The sequence below is a fragment of the Bos taurus genome, chromosome 6, assembly GCF_002263795.3.
Source record: "Bos taurus isolate L1 Dominette 01449 registration number 42190680 breed Hereford chromosome 6, ARS-UCD2.0, whole genome shotgun sequence".
NCBI classification, from domain to species: domain Eukaryota; kingdom Metazoa; phylum Chordata; class Mammalia; order Artiodactyla; family Bovidae; genus Bos; species Bos taurus.
In genome coordinates, this window is record NC_037333.1 from 97715634 (window position 1) to 97724336 (window position 8703).

At 39.6% G+C, this 8703-nt stretch overlaps 1 long non-coding RNA gene across 1 annotated transcript; it reads right to left on the reverse strand.

Annotated features, from left to right (window-relative positions):
* Positions 1–6277: 6277 nt before the first annotated feature.
* LOC100847947 (uncharacterized) lies at positions 6278–8673 on the reverse strand. Its single transcript, XR_235031.5, has 3 exons — positions 8217–8673; positions 7770–7857; positions 6278–6350 (listed from the first exon to the last, which is right to left on the reverse strand). It is a non-coding gene; the product is annotated as an uncharacterized lncRNA (long non-coding RNA).
* Between the last annotated feature and the right edge of the window lie 30 nt (positions 8674–8703).

Genomic DNA, 8703 nt, shown 5'->3' on the forward strand with positions numbered 1-8703 from the left:
AAGCCTTCTATTTTTCACTTACCATTCCAAGGACTAGTTTACCTAAAAAGGTGTCAATAAAAATCCGATTTAAAAGTCGGACCATATTTGGGGGCTCCCCTAGTAGCTCAACCGGTAAAGCATCTGCCTGCAATGCAGGAGAACCAGGTTCAATCCCTGGGTCTGAAAGATCCCCTGGAGAAGGAAATGGGAACCCACCCCAGTATTCTTGCCTGGAGAATTCCACAGACAGAGGAGCCTGGTGGAGTCAGAGTTGGATGCTAGTGAGTGACTGTCTCTTTCATTCTGTTAGACAGGGTTTTGCCTGTAAAGTCCAAATGACTTTGTATAAATTTTTATTTCAAAGCCTTGATGTAGTAGCATACAATGTGAAAAGTGTCAATAATAATTGGTTATGATAAAGCTTACAGTTCTAGACTTGATGCACTTATATCTGACTGAATATAAAAACTCCGCACCTTGTTTTAAACGCAGGTGGTTCTGCCTTTGACTACACAAGCTGAAATGGTGCAAAGTCTTAATCTATGGGATTAACAGTAATTGTTAATATTTAACAATTATTTTGTGACTTGGCAAAACATTAAAAAACCTCTTGATGTTGGTTATAAATGTAATTTATAAATTTTTGTGTAATTTTGTAATTTATGGTTTTAAAGTAATATTTGTAGTAACACTACAAACATTGGGAATTCCCTGGCAGTCCAGTTGTTAGGATTTGTAGCTTTCACTGCTCTGGTTAAGATCAACTCCTGATCAGGGAACTAAGGTCCCACAAGCCACATGGTGCAGCCAAAAAAAAAAAATCAAACCCAACAATTATCTCCCCCACCAAACAAAAAAACCTCAAAACAAACCACTGGAGACACTGAAAGTTACGTTTTATTTCTTTATTAAAAAAAAATGTATCAAGTAGTTTTGAAATGTGCTTGCTTTCTCATTATAAAACTTATAATATGGAGTGAGATGCCAAGGCATCTTATCTATGCCTTGGCAAACTGTCATACTCATTTCCAAGTTTGAATCAGCTTCCAAAATTTTATCTTTTAACAGTCAATGTCATGATAGTTCTGCAAGTTCCTTCAATGTTAAGTTGTTCAACAACATCACTTCTTTTGAGATGCATTCATTGTTTACAACTGCTTTCCTACATAAAACTTCACTGAGTTCTGCCTCCTACATACCTAGAACTGTTTCTTGAATGGCAGCAGCGTCAACACTCTAATGGTCATCTCTATCTTCTAACTCCATTTACATCCCATCTGAATGCTGCAGTTTTTCCACAGTACAGCCTCTCGCTACTGCAAGGACTGCCTGTAGTTCTTGGAATCTGAGCACACGTTTCACAGTAACATCCTTATCTGAGTTTGTAGCTTCACTAGGTAGTTTAACATTAGTTTGTGTTGACTTTGAGATGAAACCAGCCTTTACTGGCAGTAAATAGATGTCCTTGTAATTACCATTTCCTTCAATGTAGCAACTGATTTCAATGCCAAACTGATTGGTATTTGTTCTTGATTACACTACAAAGGAGAAGTAAATGCTTCATTTCAACCATAAGCGGCTTTCTGTTCTTGGTGAAATTTTACACTAAAAGATGTTGAACCAACTTTACCTTGCTTTTATATTCATCAGACTCAAAAAATGTGGCTTGTACTGTAGCTTCATGTTGGTCGTGGTATCATCCTATATTTGCTTTGCAGTGGCCATTTTCAAAGCTTCTAACACTAATTTTATCTGCAGTGTTAATCATTTTTCATTTCTTTGTAGTTCAGTCATATTTATTGACCAATTCCCTCTTCTGATTATCCATTTTTGTAAAATGTTCCATGGGCTTATCACTGGGAGACAAGGAGGCAACAGTTACATGCTTTGCTATCTGTGTAACTAATAGATGTTCGATGACCAAGACTTTGAAAGAAGTGATGTAACTGATACCATTCTTGATGCACACCTTTTCTTTGCATAATGATTCTGGAATAAAGAGCCATAGCCAAGTTTATGCAATAATACACAGTTAATATTGTGACAATTGAAAGTTCCGCTGTGTTGCTGTGGGTCAGGTGCTGTTTAACTACCGTGTGAAAAGATTCACATGTTGAAATGGCGCAAAGGACCCGTATCTAAAACAGAAAAACTTGTGTTGGAAATTCACAAAATAGTCAACTTTTAACCCAATTTAGTTAACTACTGGCCAACCAAGTTCTAGATCAAATAAAACTGAAGTTTTTCTGAAAAGAATGTTAATTCTAAGACTCTGAAATACTCACTGAAAGAATGTTTGGAGATAATGTTATATAGAATTCTTCACAGAAGGATTTGCAGACAGTCCAAAAACACCCTTTTAGAGTGTTTAAATTTATGGAGAATTTAGAGCCCCTCCCCTCATTTCAATAGTCTTAAGGACTGCAAAAGATTAAAGTTCTGGATAACTGTACTGTTGTCCAGATTGTAAAACTTCACAATCACAAGCCCATATGTGTATAACATTTATTGAACAGCAGCCAGTACTATGTTTACTTCTAGAAAACAGTAGCATCCAGCCCATTAATGTTTAAATTCTGTTTTCGAATGCGTTAATTTCATATATCTTATAACTAAGGGCCATAAAGTTTATATCAAACTTTAAGAAATAGAAAATTAACTTGGTTAAATTTGAGAAACACCCCAAGATGCCATGCCTAATTCATAGCAGGTCAATCTGGTATTAGGTTTGAGGTTCTCAGCTCTGACTACCTGCCTATCTACTGTTCTTGAACAAAGCTCAAGTAAAAGGATGGTCATCCACAAGCATACCAAAGAATTATTTACAGAATATCCAATAATTCAACCAATTTAAACCGAAGAATATATGACCTCTAAGAATTTCAGGGCCTGAAAGAATTATATCATTATTTTTTTTTAAAGATGATTATCAAGGTTAAAAGTCCTGCCACCCCCCCCCCAACCCACCCAAGAGCCTCTCCTGAATTAAATGAAAGTTATATTATCTTTGAAATAATATTTTTTATCTTTGAAAGCTGAATGAGGAAAAATTTTAATTAAATATCCACATTATGCTCAATACATAATGAATACAAAATCCAATGTTTTTCTAAAATTACTATCTTAAAAAAAATAAGTTTATAAACTTCTTACCTTATATAAATCTTCAAACTCTTGATAAATCTCACACATGGTGTTCTCTAAGAAAAACACCCTTCAATTTTATTCCTAAAATGAAAAACATTTACAGGCAAGTCAATGTACAAAAACCATATCTTAACTATATGCATCATGATTTTCTTTTCTTCATTATGTCCTCATTCACATACATTAATCACAACAAATCATGATGTGAACAGCAATGGAAAAGTTTAATCATTGGACATTTGTACTTATTTTCAACTTAAGCTCTAGTTTTAAGTTTTTATTGCTTAGCTCCCCTTTAAAAATACATAAAGGCACATTTCTATAGTTTTCCGTTTTCTCACGTAGAACAGACAAGACTTCCAATTTTACTATGACTGGAAAAAACTCAACAAAGATAATTTCAAGCATGTCACTTACTTCTTTGTACAGGTTAGCTTATGCTAACTTGGAGGTGCCTTCTCAACATTAACCCTGATATTAGAAGAGTACCCATACCTTCCTGACCTGCATATAGGTTTTTCAAGAGGCAGGTCAGGTGGTCTGGTATTCCCATCTCTTTCAGAATTTTCCAGTTTATTGTGATCCACACAGTCAAAGGCTTTGGCATGTCAATAAAGCAGAAATAGATGTTTTTCTGGAACTCTCTTGCTTTTTCGATGATCTGCAAGGAGATCCAACCAGTCCATCCTAAAGGAGACCGACCAGTCCTGGGTGTTCATTGGAAGGACTGATGCTGAGGCTGAAACTCCAATACTCATGTGAAGGGTTGACTCATTGGAAAAGAGTCTGATGCTGGGAAAGACTGGAGGCAGAAGGGGACTACAGAGGATGAGATGGCTGGATGGCATCACCGACTCAATTCACATGGGTTTGGGTGAACTCTGGGAGTTGGTGATGGACAGGGAGGCCTGGCGTGCTGCAATTCATGGGGTCACAAAGAGTCAGACACGACTGAGCGACTGAACTGAACTGAACCCATACCTTAACACATCCCCAAACTGGTTATGCCTCGCTCTGTGTGTAATGTCTTTGTTACCAGACAACGTTTCCAGTGATCATAAACACTAAAACTTTAAAGGAAAAGTGGGAGAGTCGTCTCTGCTAACAAAGAACTTTCAAGCAGTGATGATGCGAAAAGACTCAAAAAGATTACAAGTCTCCAGAACTAATTAGAATTCTGCCTATTTAGAACATTATGCGGAGAAGACAAAGGCACCCCACTCCAGTACTCTTGCCTGGAAAATCCCATGGACAGAGGAGCCTGGTGGGCTGCAGTCCATGGGGTCGCTGAGGGTCAGACACGACTGAGCGACTTCACTTTCACTTTTCACTTTCATGCACTGGAGAAGGAAATGGCAACCCGCTCCACTGTTCTTGCCTGGAGAATCCCAGGGACAGAGGAGCCTGGGGGGCTGCCGTCTATGGGGTCGCACAGAATCGGACATGACTGAAGCGACTTAGCAGCAGCAGCAGAACATTATTACTGCTTGACAAGGTCTATGTTTTGCTCATTAAGAGGGACAGAGCCCAGGGCGGCGGCGAGCAGCAGAAAGAAAAGGACATATACTCACCCTTTGGGGGAAAAGGGCAAACTCCTCTAATTCTGCTGCTGCATATTTGTATTTTTAATGCATCCTATCTCAAATATTTGTGTAATTGCCTACAAGCAATCAGACTACATTCCTTGAAATACTCTACATAGAAATTTCAACTGTTTCAAGTCATTCTGCACCCCAAGCAAAATAATAAGGCAAAGGATACACAATTTCTATCTACGGTTTAGTGTTACTGAGCTTCTCTAACCACTTCCACCTAGGAGGAATTAGGAGAGGGGAAACGGGTCGACAACAATAATACTTAATTACGTGGGCTGCCGTCTATGGGGTCGCACAGAGTCGGACACAACTGAAGTGACTTAGCAGCAGCAGTCAGGCTCCAAGATGGTCTCTGATGACCCCTCCCCTCTTGGTAGTCACACCTTTGTATAGTGCCCACCTACACCACACTAAGGCCAACAGAACAGGGCACAAGCGATGTTTTGTCACTTTCAAGCAAATTAAAAAAAAAGTATTAAAAGACAAGCTTCCATCTTGGCCTTTCTCTTAGACCAGTCCCTCTGGGTAAAGCCAGCTATCACGTGGTAAGAACACTCAGGAAGCCCAGGGAGAGGCTCACACGGTGAAGAAGAACTGAAGCCTTCAGCCAACAGCCATCAGGGAATGGAGGCTTGCCAACTGAAGACAGTTTGGAAGCTGATGTCTGTCTTCTACCTCCGTTCCTTACTGTTTAATCAGTGTTTGCTTTAAATCGCCAAATATTGAGCAATCTGTTACAAAGCAATAAACACTAACACAGAAGGTCAGAAGTCAAGTGAAGTGAAGGTCGCTCAGCTGTGTCCGACTCTTTGCAACCCCTTGGACTATACATACAGTCCATGGGATTCTCTAGGGCAGAACACTAGAGTGGGTAGCCTTTCCCTTCCCCAGGGGATCTTCCCAACCCAGGAATCGAACCAGGTCTCCCACACTGCAGGCGGATTCTTAACCAACCAAGCCACGAGGGAAGTCCCAGAAGGTCATAATCTATATCCAAAAAAGTAAAATGTACAACTTATGAATTAACTGAAAAGGTCTAAAATTCATGGGCAAGGATTGGATTCAGAACTGACTTTATACTCAGTCACCAATAATTTCAAAACCCCAAGGCCTTCTGAAGAACAAAAATCCCCAGAGAACAGGATGAAAAATTCAGTGAGAATATGTCAGTTACTAGAAATACATTTTATGATGTCAGGATGACAAATAAATGTAATACTAGCTAAAAATCTGACAAAAAGATAGGTAGTCAATACGGAAGATACCAGTCCTAGAAGGCAAAGCCTCTATTTTTGCTTTCATAGCTGAGAAAAATGTGTTAAAAACAAAAAATCCTGCACATACAAAACATTTAGTACAACTCAATAAGCATTAGCTGTTACTAATTTTTCCCCAAGTAAGCAATTAATGAGATTTTATAACATAAAACAGAAAGTTAGATTTCATTCAACCCTTTATAAATATATGTTTTACTTGGACAATCCTCCCCTTCCACTCACTGCTCTTGTACCAGGAATACTTAATATGCTAAAAAAAAGAAAGATATTACACTACCTCCCCTGCAGTTTTAGTAATTCTCTTCCAAGACCCAGGAATCTTTTTCCGACATCTTCAAGAATACAATTCCTGAGAAGAGATATTTTATTTCAAATTATTTTTTGCACTGGTCAGTGCTTTCTACAAATAATATCTTTAATACAGCTTACATATCCTCATTCATGTATTCAGTAATCACATAAGTTCATTATGTGAACAGCAGTGAAAATGTTTAATCATTGGATATGAAGCTATCGAAGGAAGCAAAGATATAACCAAATGAGAAATAAATTGAGAACTTCAATTTGACCAGGAAAAAAATGAAAAATAGTAACAAAAAGTATATAAAGCTTATTAGCAAATGTAAAAATACATAAATACAACTCAACATCAATGATGCCATTTATAAAGGATTGCATGCTTCCCTATCCAGAAGCACACTAAGAATACCCACAGCACCGACCCCCTGTGGCTGTAAAGTAAGCTGGTTACTTTCATTGAGCAGGTGTGCATTGAAGTCAATTGTTCCCCAGCACTGCAGTTTTCTGAAACCCATCTGTAATAAATAATTAGATGGATACTGTCAAGACTTTGAGAGCCACATTCTCATGAACTAATTCAGCAGGAAAGAAAAACATCCCTTCTTTGTACTCTGATGCTGAACTGGCAGCTCTAGCTTAAGAAAATGAAAAATGTGTGCCTGCACCTGGACTCTCTTAGGAGCAGCACCCACCTCCGTGCCCAGCTCGAAGCAGGTTAGATTATCCCTGAACCCATCTTAACAGCAGCCCTTTTGCCCAGGGCTCTACTTCAATCAGAAATGTCCAACACCCGCAAGCATTGCTCTTTTAATACTCCATAATGGTAACTTTAAGTCTCCATTTAAAGTTACCTTTAATGGGTTCAAAGAGCCTAAGCGTACTTCCCTGGAACCAACACTTTTTCAGTTCAGTTCTGTTCAGTCGTCAGTCGTGTCTGCAGCACACCAGGCTTCCCTGTCCATAACCAACTCTCAGAGTCTACTCAAACTCATGTCCATTGAGTCGGTGAGGCCATCCAGCCATCTCATCCTCTGTCGTCGTCTTCTCCTCCTGCCCCTAATCCCTCCCAGCATCAGGGTCTTTTCCAACAAGTCAACTCTGCGCACGAAGTGGCCAAAGTATTGGAGTTTCAGCTTTAGCATCAGTCCTTCCAATGAACACCCAGGACTGATCTCCTTTAGAATGGACTGGTTGGACCTCCTTGCAGTCCAAGGGACTCTCAAGAGTCTTCTCCAACACCACAGTTCAAAAGCATCAATTCTTCAGCACTCAGCTTTCTTCACAGTGTAACTCTCACATCCATACATGACCACTGGAAAAACCATAGCCTTGACTAGACGGACCTTTGTTGGCAAAATAATGTCTCTGTTTTTTAATATGCTATTTAGGTTGGTCATAACTTTCCTTCCAAGGATTGAACTGAATACTACATAAGCATATTATAATGGAAAGCAACTGTGAACAATACCTTGAGATGAATCTTTTCAGCCAGAATCTGGATTAAGTAACAAGGGAGAAAGAACAACCTTGCTTGGATGCTGGACTCATTCTTGCAGCTAGAGACAGAAATAAAAAAGTTTACGAACATTCGTTTTCTTTAATGAGCCTCCAACGTTAAGCAGGAAAGATGCTACATAATATACTAAGGACGTCTTCAAACATACAAAATAGAAAGTACGCCCCACCTTGGCTCCATTTTGTTTCTTCTGTAAAAACTGAAGTCTCATACCGTAAACATAAAGAGCTTAAAAAAAGACATCGTTCTAAGATCTTCTCATTCCTGAAAACTATCCACGATGTCGCACATCCCAAGCAAAACCATTTCACTGCCCTCCCTCCTGCCCCTCCTAGTACTTCTATTGACGAGTCCCCACTAGACCGTGCGCTTCCCCCCAAATCCCCAGAACCTTCTTACCTTATCTCCTTCTTAATCCCCATTGCGGCAAAGGATCTTGCAGGAAAGAGCTCGATGAATTAAAAACCGACTTATCTTGGTATTAAATTCTCATTAAATCCTGAGGTCACATACCTACTCTACCAATAGCTCCGACATTATCTCCGCATCAGATACCTGCAAAATAAAATGCAAGAAAATGACATGCCCCCCATTAAATACTTTATTTGGGTTCTAATTTTGCCTTCAATATTTTTAGGGAGCCACGTTCTTCCTTTCCTAGACCTCCCGACACTTTCAGAGCTCGCACTTTGAGATCCACCGGCATGCCTCTGGATTCGCCTCAACTTTTGTCCTGCCTTTCCCCCTTGGCATTCTCTGGCCGAGCCTCGGAAGAAGCGCGGATGGCCCTAGATTTCACCAGGCCGGACGAAAAAGAGCCCATTGTAGCGAAATATAGTTACCACCCTCCAACGAGAAGCGAGGGGAGGCCCAGAGGTTGGCTCAA